Raw genomic sequence first — 13,039 nt, forward strand, 5'->3', positions numbered from 1 at the left:
TGGGGCTGTCTTAGCGTGACTCATTTCCATCAGGGTTGTTTTGATGTTACTAGTCTGTTACAGATTAATAGATTGCTGCTGTCAAAGACTCCACTTTGGATTGTTTTTTTCTGCATTGGGGTTTGGGCATTAGTGCCCGCTCCAGGACTGATGATTCTTTCGGCGGGAACTTTGGGACCAGACAATGGAACTTCAGCTCCAGTGACCAAGAAACATTTGCTGACATTTCTGGTGCAAGGTGCAAGGACTTCTTATTGACAACCGCTGCTGAGGACCGCAACTCGAGACCCACACCTACGACCTAAATTGAAGGGGCATCAAATATCATCATGTGGTATTTCAGAGAGTGGCTGGGTGTCGTGTTATGGAACACATATCTTTCCAGTTCTGCCCTAGGTGCAATATTAGGTACCCCTGCTCATTAACCACCTCTGCTTACCTGCAGCCTGTTCTTGCCCCTCAACCACTACAAGAGCTCCAGTGCAATAAGGCATTACAGTGCAAGAAGACCCTTTGGTACGGAAGAGAGAGGCCCTGGGTGCATAACAAGGTGCAGTGCCAACAGTCACCCAAAAGCCAGGACCTCTTTGAGCAGGAGAACATCTTCAGCTGGAGAAAAAGCAGGCCCTATCGGGCCTTTCCGCTGCTCATGTGGGGGCAGAACCCTGATGGGGAGGTGTTGTCCTCTGAGGCCTCAGAATTTGAGTATGGGGAATTAGCGTGGCCAGTCCTGAAATCCTCAGGATCACACCAAGGCTCCTATTCATTCTTAGGCGCAAGAGGATTAATCCCAGCCAGGTCAGCAAGCCCATCCTACTCCCATTCCCCCGTGAAAGTGTCCAGAGGCAGATCACTGCTACTGAGGCAGTGGGGCATTGACTCCTGAGCTCAATCTCAAGAGGCATAGACCTTTGGGTCCGGGTCTGCCACATGAAAACCGCTTGAAGAGGGTCTACATCCACTCCTCCACGGGGAAGATCCTCACCTGTTCCCCTTCACACGAGCAACCCCACACACTTTTCTGGGTGCCCAAGAAAAGGAAACTTTTTGTATGCGAGGAAGAGCTCTCTTTTGAGCCATCTATCCTGACATTTATCACTCCTCCCTGCCTCTAAGAGTCCTTCTCCACCCCTGCTATGCCCTTGCACACCCTCCCAACCTCACTCTCCATATTCCCTTCCTGATGACCCACACCTAGACCCTTACTCTGCTAAGGCTTCCCATCTAGATGATACTATTGCCTACCTATTAAGATTGTCCAGGAGGAGGATGACTTCCTCATAGAAACACTCTCTAAAAGCGATGTCAGTGTTGTATGTCACTATGCTTAAGGCTTTGGGGTTTGTTGAAAACTGCCACTGAAAACTTTAAAGAGCCTGGGCTCAGTGATTACTCCATGGGTGGAGATGTTTTTCAAGCCAGCCCTTGATCTGGTAGACATGTGGGCAAGGTCCACCTGACTCCCTCATTGTTCACACAGTGAGGAAGCATGCCTCAGCACAGGCAACAGACAGGAGATGCCCTCTTCCCCCCCTCCCCCCCCCCCCCCAAAATGGAAGGGCAAGCGGATTGATGCAGCTGGAACTCCTATGGCTCAGGCGACCGCTACAATCGTGCATCGCCAACTCAGTTGCCTTGTTTTTCTAATTTGACCACTACCATTGGAAGGAAATGAAGGAGCTCATTAACCGTCTCCCTGAGGCCCACAGGAAAAGGAGACAGGAACTGGTAGCCACAGGCAAGGTAATTTCCAAGACAGATGTTTGGTTCCTGTTGGATGCTACAGACACTGCCTCTCAGGAGAGTAACGCTAGTATCATTTTCTCAAGTCAAGCTTGGTTTTGAATTTCTAACTTTTGGCCAGAAGTGCAACAACACTTATGTGCCCTTCGATGAGTAGCATCGTTTTGACCCACACGTTAATCAGATGTTAGGGAAGCTTAACAAGTACACGGAAACCACCAAATCAATGGGTGCCCTTCAGACCTTAGCACCCAGGTCTGCTTCTCATATGCAGAAGACTAGAGGAGCTGCCAAAACACAATATAACCAGAGACATGGCTACAAACATCAGCAGCAGTCCTTCCCGGACACAGTCCTCTAAGCCATTTGGGCGAGGTGGATGCAGAGGGTATGGGAGAGGCAGCTTCATTTGGGGTGCCTCTTCCTCCATTCCCCTGACTACACAACACCTGTAGGGTTGAAAAATCAAGTTTTTCATCCCCCGTGAGAGAAGCACCTCCAAGAAATGAGTGGTCTTTATGATTCCACTGAGGTACTACCTAGAGTGCACACTGCGCCACCAAATATTTTACCTTGGTGTCATGTCATCAGCTGTGACCATCTCCAGCAGTTTAAGGAGGAGGTGCAGGTGATACTCGCCACAGGTGCCCCCACTGGTGTGCTAGGAAGGGTGCCCCATACCAGAGCTACAAACGAGTGTACTCCTACTTCTTCATCCCCAACAGCGGCTGGTCCCTTACCTTAGACCTCAGGTTGTTAAATCATCCTTCCTTATGACCACTTTCAATAACAACTTAAAAGATGCCCATACATCCAGCCCACCACCAACACCTGTACTTTGTGGTAAGTGGACAGAACTACTAGTTCAAAGTTCTGCTCTGTGGAGTCACAAAGGGTGTTCGCAAGGTGTTTGACTGTTGTGGTGGTGCATCTGTGGAGAGACAACACTGACCTCTTTCTATGCAGTAGCAGAGTGAAATGTGTAACACAGTCTGACAGTGGTGTCTTTGCTGTGAATGTCAAAAATCCCTCCTTCAGCAGCAGCAGATCCAGCCTTACCTAGTGCCAAGCTTACATTTTGTCATGGGGAAGACATACCTCAACCAAGAGAGGGGTATTTCAAAAGCTGCTGCTTCCTTTTTTAGTTAGAACTTCCTCTTACTGTAAGAATGGTAATGAGTCTGTTGGAGATGATGGCTTCATGTATCATAACAGTGCCACACGACAGACTGCACCTATGTCTATAGCTAAATTGCCATGGGATGGAGTGTCATTGGGAGGATCTCATGTTGTTAAAGGGCAGATGTAGGAAGCTGGCTCTGTATATAACATTATCACTATGTGGTAATACCGTGCACAGAGTCCAGGCAGTCCCCAAAAGTGTACAGGGCTCAATGTAAAACCCAAAGTGCTCTATTAGTGATAGTGTGGGCCTTCAGCCTTCAGCCTAACACAGAGGAGTTTAAGACATTTATTGCACAACAGTGATCCATAATGGACACACAACTCAAGGAGGAGATCCAGACCAAGGTCTTCGTAATCAGGTAAGTAACCTTTGAATTAAAAATACTTTTCACTTTGAAAAATCGACACTTGGAAAGTGTTTTACACAGTCCAATGTTATCTTATGGGTAAAACAATATTACCGTTATACAGATAATTATTTAACTTACAATCTCCGTCGCCAAAAGTCAGCCAGGGTCAGAGGTCAAGTAAGTTTCAAAACTGCCCACCCAGCGGCACAGGGGCAGCTGGGTTCAGAGATCAAAATTTGAGTTCGACCCAAACCTTTCCAATGGAGACAGGGGGTGCCTGGAGCCACACTGCTTGCAGGTAAGTAAATCGGTTGCAGGGGCCAAGCTTTGGGGGTTAGCACAAGCACGGGGGGCACCACAAAGCAGCACCATACATACACAGCCAGTGGTACAGGGGTGTCCGGATGCTGGGTGCAAACTCAACATTGGGCACCCAATGCTTTTCAATGAGGATCTTCTGGTCTGTAAAGAGGCTGCAGGCGTGGAACCACAGCATGCAAGAGGAAGACCAACAACAACAGAGGTAAGTTGTGATGAAGGTGATCGTAGGGGCACCATCGGTTCAGCTCACCAAGGTGCAGGGATTTCGGGTACAGGAGTGTCTTCTTACTGGAGCCGGTCGTGGTCGGGGGGTAACCTCTAGATTCACACTGCAGACGCCCTCGTGGAGAGCAAGAGCGGTCCTGCAACGCTGGACATGTCGGGATCTCCAGGGAGACTTCAATGCACAGGTGATCCACTCAGACTCTGGCTGGGGGCAGGGGCCGCGGATCCGCCTGGATCTGCAGTCTTTGTACTCGGTTTCTTCTGGACAGGCCCTCTGTCCATGAGAGATTGTAGTCTTTTTCGAAAGCAGCAGTCTCCCAGGGTCTCAGAGGTCGCTCTTGCAAGACAAATCGCAGAGGCGTCAAAGCAGGAGACAGGCCAGTAGGGCTGGGGCAAGGCAGTTGTAGTCTTTTGGCTTCTGTTGTAGGGTGTCTTCTTTCTTGTTGGGTCGTCGCATATCTGGTTTCTAGGTCTGGGGAAGCCTCCCAAGTACTAAATCTAGGGGACGTTTTAGGGGAGGAGTAGGTAGGGCCAATGGGCAGCTTACCTGAAGTGGGTACACACACGTTTGCGCCTCCCTCTTGTGGGAGGGGGCATAGACCTAGCCCTGATTGGGGGGGTCCCCTCATCTTCAAGGTGGAGGGGACTGAAAAGTGTGCCTAACTTCGCCTCCTCCCCCAGAGGGGTGGAGTTGGCAAAGGTGGGCATACCTCCTAGTCTTTCTGACTATTCCCGCTAGTTTTCCCGTTCAAAGTGGGGATTGTGAACCTGGGACTGCCATCTGCTGCTAGCAGCAGTGGCCGGGGGTTGTATTTACAACGGCGGCAGGCCTTTGAAGCTTCCCTTTCGAGCATTGGCCCATCCTGGGGAAGGTGATTTGACACCACTGCTTAGGCTGTGCATTGTTTCTGGCCCCAGAGAGCAGAGGCTCTCCACTCAGGGTTCCAGAAACATGTCTGTGTGTGGCAGGCTGCATATGGCTGGGTTCAAACTGGAATGGCATGGTGAGCAAAAAAACGATGGATTTAGGCCCAGATCTCTGTACTGGGGTGAATGTGTGACATTGTTCTGCATTCTGTCCATCAACTGTTTTTTGCATTTGTCACCCCGAGTGGGAAGGGTATGCCCAGACGTGGGTCCCGTACTCTCCATGCCACAGGAATCAAGCTATCCTGGCTGAAGAGGGGTGAAACCCCGAAACCGGTCCTTGGATGCTTGTTTCCAGTCCAGGGAGGACCTGGCTTGGCAGTTCAGGCTGGACTGTTCCCATGAGGCACAGGGTCAAGAATGATTTGCATATGGCTGGGTTCAAACTGGAATGGCATGGTGAGCAAAAAAACGATGGATTTAGGCCCAGATCTCTGTACTGGGGTGAATGTATGACATTGTTCTGCATTCTGTCCATCAACTGTTGTTTTTGCATAAAGCCAGTCAGTGCCCACACCAGAGTTGGTTGGTTTTCAGGGGGCACCTCTGAGGTGCCCTCTGAGTACATGTTTTAATAAATCTCACACTGGCATCCGTGTGGATTTATGACAAGGAGCTGTTTGGCTCCAAATACTCCTGGGTTCAGTGAAGCCATCATGGTGTTGTGAAACTAGAGTTGCCAAGTTCCCAGCCCATGTACTCTATGGCTTTCCTGGCAGTCACAATACTAGGGAATAGACCCTAATACTGTATGGGGCATATCTGCTCATGCAGATGTGTCCACACTTGGGATATAGTGCACCCTGCCTCAGGACGGGTAAGGCCTGCTAGACAGGTGACTTACCCATATCTTAGGCACTGCTGGCTGGCATGACATGTCGACTTGGTCATTATTTCACCTCACAGGGACATGCCAGCTGCAGGGCCAGTGGCATGGCCCTAGCGAGGCGGTCCCAGGGGACCCTCTTCCACATTCAGGCCCTTGCTACCGAGGGTGCCAGTTACTAGGGACTTACGGGGGCAGAACTACTAATTTGACATGTTTTTAGGGAAAAAACTCTGGGACTGGGAACCTGGACAGCAGGTACCCAGTACTCTACAGTCCATGCTGCATCAAAAACCAGTCAAAAAGTGTGGGGTGCGAGGGCACTGCAACAGTCCCATTTTCTCACCTCTTAAACAAGGAGCATCAGAGGGATATGAAACCAGGCCGCCCTCCACTCACACAGTTACTTACCAAAAAGGCCTGATAGCGACTAACACACAGAAAACTTTTATATTTTTAGTTCACTGGGTATCAACTACACCTCCTGGGTAAGGCTATGCTTGTAGTATTTCAGTCATACCCTCCACGTGTTTACATTTATTTCAAATGAAACATTAAACCACAAACGTGTCCCAACACACCGTGTTCACTGGGTATCAACTACTACCTACTCGAGTAGCGAAGCGTGTATGCGCGGTCCCGGCAGTGTAGGCGTCTTTATGCTGTTTAAAGTTATATGAGGGGAAGGCCCTCCCTGGTGAGTTGCTGGTAGGCGTCCACCTGGCAACCACCCGGTCCAGTATTATTGAGGCGGAGATGTATCCCCGTGCCCTGATGAAATTGCTGCAAAACCGTAAGGCAAAGAAACATGTCGGCTGTTCAGCTTAAAATGGTCTAAACCTGCCTTCTTTTTAACTAGGTGTGAACACCAGACAAATAATAAATACATATGATGGGTGTTCACAACCTATTTTAATGGGGAGTTCAGGCGACTCGTTGTTACACATTACGAGGTAGAGATGGCAGTTAGCACAATTTTTTGTTACACCTTTCTCATTCTCACATTTATTTGAGTTAGGTCACTTTTAATTTTTTTGTCATGAAAGTGCCAATGATGACAAAGTGAGCACACTGGTGAGTACCTACCAGTAGCTCTGTGGTGGTTACTTACATGAGGCACTTTCTGACCCACCTCACATTTTTTCACATTTAGTGTGCCAGTATCATCCTTAATCCTTAGGAGTATTGGGACATGTTTGTGGTTGAATGTTTTATTTGAAATAAATGTACACACATGGGGGGTATAACTGAAATAATATAAGCATAGCCTTACCCAGGAGGTGTACTTGATACCCAGTGAACTAAGAATATAAATGTTTTCTGTGTGTTAGTCAGAATCGGGCCTTTTTGTTGAGCCCCATTTTCTCAACCCAGAACTTGGAGCACTCTCCTATGGTGGAATAGCAACAGCCAGTTGCTCTCCAGGCTTTTTTTTTATCTCTCACCCATGGGTCCATTAATATAAATATCTCTTTTATGGGGTGGGGAGTGCACCTCAATAACATGACTGTTGAGGGTGTCTGGAAGTCCAAATAACGGGGATGTCATGTCAGCTACGTACTGCTCTGGGCTATCCATCTAGCACTTGAAGCGTTCTTTAAGCTTGTTCGAGGCAAAACAGAGTCCACAGTTGCTACTTGGGCTGATCTTCTATCTCCGTATCAAGGTCAGCCCAGGCACCTAGACAATAGGTAACTCAGTCTAGTGATCTGGCACTTGAGGCTTTAGAGTTTGGGTGCCTCAAACTTCCGGATTAAATCCTGTGCAAGGCACATAAATCCATCACAAACGCCTGTTACGGAGCCATGTAAAAACTATTTCTCCCCTACTGCCTCAACGAGCACATAGACCACCCTCCCCTTAAAGTATCTGCAAGACATTATCTGCTACCTCCTACTTTTGCAGAAAGCAGAGTTTACCTACACATCATCCTTTTACATTTAGCTGCCGTAACAGCATACATGCAAAACAGAGAGCATTCAGCCTCTTTAAAATTCCTTCATGAAGGGCCTCGCGAGTGTCACCTCTGAGAAAGGCCAGTTTGGAACTTGAATGTAGTTCTTTCACACATTAAGGGTCTGCCTCTTGAAACACTCCTGTTACATAATGTTCTTGTCCTGGAAGGTGGCCTTTTTAGTGGCCATCACTTCATTTCGATTGTATGTGTTACTGGGATTGACTATAGAGGAACCCTTTATCGAAGTCCATAAGAATAGGGTAGTCCTTAGAACTAACCCCATATTCCTACCAAAGTTGGTCTCTCCTATTCACTTCAGCCTTGCTATTAAACTGCTGTTTTTTCCTCATACTCATGGAGAGGATATTATACACATTAGATTATCAGCTGCAAATGTGTGAATTGACTGATTGTATATTATTCTCGAAGTTTTGATTATGTTTTAGGATGTGTGATGTATTTGTCTTTTTATGGTATAATTTAGACTGAAGTAAAGAATTCTGACTGACTGACATTAGATGTCAAAAGGGTACTCCTGCTGAGCTGACACTACCAAGTCTACGCAAAACAAAGCAACTGCTTGTGGCCTTTGCTAAGCCTCACATGGGACACCCAAAGTTTACGCTGGCATTGGTAGGTGGATTGCTAAAAGCTATTGAGCCTGCTATGCAAAAGATAAGCGCACAGCCTGTGCCCCCAAAAGTGAATTCCATACATAAAAGAATGGCAGTATGGTTTTCTAAGGTCCGACATCTGGAAAGCTGACACTTGGCCAGCACCACACGTTTACTGAGCACTAGTTCGTGGACTTTCAAGACTGTCAGTAGACTTTACTTTGCTAGATTATATTTAAGGCTCCCGGTTTTATGTTATTTATTTTTTTAACATTTCCGTCTGTATTTATCCATATTTATTTTTGGGTCATTTTATTGGTATTAATCCATATTTTTTTTGTTTTGTGAACAAGATGATGTGATAACTCGTATATTTCCACATTTATTTAACAGATACAAGTGCACTCATATTGATGCCTGTCGGGCTTTAGCACATTACACAGCCAAAAATAATAAAAGAATAAACCCACATTAATAAATTAGCATATCAGAACCAATACATATTGAGGAATACAGTATTTTAAGCAAATTATATTGAGCTTTGTAACTCCCATGCTGCCAATATGTACAGCTATTGGCCCGAAAGTCCTTATTCTCTGCATGGAGAGTCACTCAAAAGAAGCCAAATTATCTATATTTTTTCCGCTTTTAAAATTAAATACTGACAGGAAACAGAATGTTTTCTGTCTGTATTTATCTGTAAAAATCAGTAAAAACGGAAAAACAGAGTCCTAAATTTATATTAAGAACCTTGTTTAAACATCTGCCTCATCTACTCACTACCCACAACTTGGAAATGCAGGTTTATAGTCTATGCAGAGGATGTGTATCTAAAGTCATACATGCTACTTGCACCCATCTGTCTGCTACGTTTAGTGCTGTAGATTCATATGTGCTACCCTGCTCCTCAGAAGCCAGTGATGATCAGATGTTTTCCATTTCATTAGGTTCTTCAGTTCATGCTATGTTTGTCTTTGATGTTGCACTCCACTGACCTTTCCCACTGAGCAGAAACCAATTTGAGGTCTGTCTTTGTCCAGGTGCAGGACATAACAAATTTTGTGAATCGAAAACCTCTGTGGAACAAAAAAACTTTCTGAATTCTGGACCTAATATTATATGACATGAGTATGCAGAGCATGTGAATCTACAGTCATACACACTGCGCTTTCTTACTACAAATAATGTTTGGCATTCTAATACTCTTGAAATAAGAAAGTAAGTGATGGGTGTTAATAGGGAGATTACGGTCTCTCCAATATCCCTTTCAAGCACAAAGTAATCAGAAGCCTGTTCTATGTACAAATAAGTACAATTTAGAAATGAGCTGAACACTTAAATCTTGTCTACAGTTCTAATGCTGCAGCTTGTTCCCGATACTTTTATCTGCATGTATGCTGCAGCCAACACGTGCAAGACCTTTAGAACTGCCTAGTGCAGAGGTCATACCTGCAGGATAGGTAGTGACCAGTGCATGTGCTACCTACAATACCTCTTCATAAATCTCAACTAAAACCCTAATCTGTCCATTTTCATAAACCCTCCAAAGGCCCCATGTGTAGCAGCAATCGAGCCATTAACCCCCCCCCCCCCACACACCCACCCTCATCACCCATTTCTTAGTACCTTAATGGGTTGAAGTCTACCAGAGTGGTTTACTAAAGACATCTTGGGGACATTCAGAAAGATTCTCTGGGAATGCATTCCACCTGTTGCTTACCATTGGCTTTGTGGTTTGTAACTCCCATTTTCTGGCTTTCTATTTGATGGCTTTATTTGTTTTGGGCTGCCCAACGCGAGTTCATGTCTTATGAGGAGCAAATCCGTTTCACGCTACCTCTCCATGTATTCTTCCACAATTGCTCCTTTCTTTAAACAGGCCTGTAAATATTTTTCTTATCTTGTCAAATTTGCTGCGCATTCAAAGATTGCGTTAAAATGTCCGGCTCTGTCTTCCGAGGGAGCTTGGTGTTAACTTTTATTTCTCTGACGTCAAAGTGAGAGGATTTATTTGACAATCTTGCTGGATACTAGGGATAGGAAAGGTTTTTTTTTCTATAGCACAATAACATTTAAACGAATAGTGCACGTATTTCAAAATCTATCCAAGAACAAATAAAGCACTTTTTTGTTATTTCGGAAGTGTGTTGGAAACAAATACTTCAATTTGATCAAATCAATACACTAGGTGCTACCTTTTCTACACTTTATCGATTGTGTGCTGTGTAGTTTTATTAGTAAGACTGTATGTCTGTGCAAATGTAATGGTCGTTTCAATTGAAAATGTGTTGTCTGTCATGGCAGTGTGCTACCACACCATGCAAACTCCACTCCACTCTACTCTTCACCACTCTACGCCACTGCACTCTACACCTCTCTACTCTTTGCCAATGTAGTCTGTGCCGCTCCACTCCACACAGCTCCACTCTACTCAGCTCCACTCTACTCCACAACACTGCATTCTAAGCCACTGCACTATAAACCTATACACTCTACACCAATGCCCTCTGCTCAACCCTACGCACCTGCACTCTACGCCAATCCACTATAATGTACTCTATGCCACTGCACTCTACACCACTTTATTCTACCCCATTGCATTCTACGCCACTCTAATCCAGTGCACTCTACCCTAATTCAACTTCACTTTATGCCGTTTCACTCTTCTCCACACCACTCTACACTAATGAACACTACGCATCTTCACTCTACTTAACTGCACTCAATGTCACTGTACTCTGCTCTGCACCACTGTACTTCACACCACTGCTCTCTACACCACTCTACTCTAGGCCAAAGCACTCAACACCACTACACTGTACAACACTCTACTGTTCAACACTGCACTCTGCACCATTGAAGTCTACACCACTCTACTCTGCTGCATTCTCTGCTTCTCTACATCACTGCACTCTATGTCACTGTACTCTACACCTAAGCACTCTGCCTCTCTACTATGCACCTCTCTAATCTTCAACACTGCATTGTACGCCGCTGAATTCTATGCCACTGCACTCCACTTAACTATACTTTGCAACACTCTACACCAATGCACTCTACACCAGTCCACTCAATGCCACTCCAGTGTACGCCACTCTATGGGACTCCACTCCATGCCACTCAAATACACAACACACTATGCTGGTCAACACCTCTCTTCAGCATTCCACTGTGACACTGCACGCCACTCTCCTTTGCGCCACTAACTTTTATTTATGCTGAACTGCAGCCACACTGGTGTACAACATGGCTAAAACACACTGGCAAAGCCAATAGCTCTTGCATATGCAAGACCTGTTGGCTTTGCCAATGCTTGTTATATATATGTCTCCTTGTGTCCTCACAAATCTTGAGGTTCCAGGGGATCTAACAGTAGTCCTACATTCACAAAGGTATACCATAGCTAATGGGCCCAAGGACAGACTCGTGGAGCATAATCTGGTTTACTTTAGGGTGATCTCTTTTGCTTCCAGCTCAGTCCCTGCATGTGGAAAGAGACACATACCCTTAACTCTTCTCTCCCTAATACTACCTTCTTCGCCCACCCCCAAACACACTCATACCTTGCCCACTTTCCATGCGACTGCTTGATAAGGATTTTTTTTTAAATGATTCTCATAAAACAGATTAAGATAATTTGTTTTTGGGGGCCCAAAAGGTGGTGTTTTTGGTATCCGTTTATGTAGGTGAAGGTAAAGGAGCGGTCAGTTTAGTGAAATGTGCTATGGCTAGTGAATTGTGCCCATGAAACTGAAGGATGATGAATTGGGGGAGTGGAAAGGAAAGCCTGACCAGTAACTGATGTACACAAATTGGGAATTGTCCAGGTGCTTACTAAAATATCTGTGGTGATGCCTAGAGTCCTAGTATTTCGAAACTGTGCCACAAATAATGCACTTCCCTTTTCATGGTCTGGCTTGACAGTGGTAGCTGTCGCCAGACAATTATGAGAGCATTACTAGAGAGGGGCTTTGACCCTTGAAATTCCCCAACAGAAATGTTGGGGATCAGGAGTGCATGTTTTGATTGGGCAGAAGTTGTCTGCTTCCACAAAAAAGTGATTGTCCCATATAGCTGTGATCATTTTGTTTATTTATCCAGCTGCCAGAGCTTGAACTTTCAGGGGAACACACAACATTGTAACGCTATTAAAGTGTCTTCGATAACAAGATAATTTGTTAGTTTTTCTCTAGCAGGAGCGCAGATGGGAAGAGGGCAGCCATTAACTCAGATGGATTTTTAGGTCTGGCTTGACAGTACATCTGATTTCTTTAACCTAAACGAATGTCATTCTACAGTTCTTTGTTTCCACACAAATACATATTGATTCCTTTGATATTTGCTTGTAATTATTTTCATAGCCATACAACATTCTTGTAGAGCCAGAGCTTTTCGCATTATCATTGCTTGTTGTTGTTGTTGCCAGAGAGGCAAAAGGCCTAGTGTGCTTTCATAGAACTGACATGAGCTAGCAATGGATGGCGTTGGGGGCTGGAGTGGGACTTTTGTGTCTCGTGGGTTGGGTGAGAGTTTGCCTGAAAAGGCAAGTTTGTTTCATATCTCCTTACTAGTAGTTGTTGTTTCTAGATCAAGGCTTTCCTACGAGAGCGACACTGAGGATGTACCTCCACCCCCTGGCAATGCAGAGTCAGGCCTCTATTATCCCTTCTCCATGGCCAGAAGCAGCAGTCATCTGTCAAGTGAGGAGAGCGAGGAAGAAAAGCCAGTTGATTTGGAAAGGCCGGACTGCCACTATGGGGCTCACCAGCCTCGGCCTCAGGCAGTAAGTTTGTCACAGGTGTTCTTAATTCCTTAAATGCTTTCTAGTGGCATTTATCTTACAGGTGTAATGTCCGTCAAGATGGGGTTTCAGAGGAATGCCATTGTTACA

The 13,039-nt window shown here is 45.6% G+C and overlaps 1 pseudogene; it reads left to right on the top strand.

The window, feature by feature from the left end:
• The window catches only part of LOC146871819 (ataxin-7-like protein 2), a 150,790-nt pseudogene that overhangs the window by 43,766 nt on the left and 93,985 nt on the right, over nucleotides 1-13,039 (top strand).

The sequence above is a fragment of the Triturus cristatus genome, chromosome 1_1 (genome assembly GCF_964204655.1).
Source record: "Triturus cristatus chromosome 1_1, aTriCri1.1, whole genome shotgun sequence".
Lineage (NCBI taxonomy): Eukaryota > Metazoa > Chordata > Amphibia > Caudata > Salamandridae > Triturus > Triturus cristatus.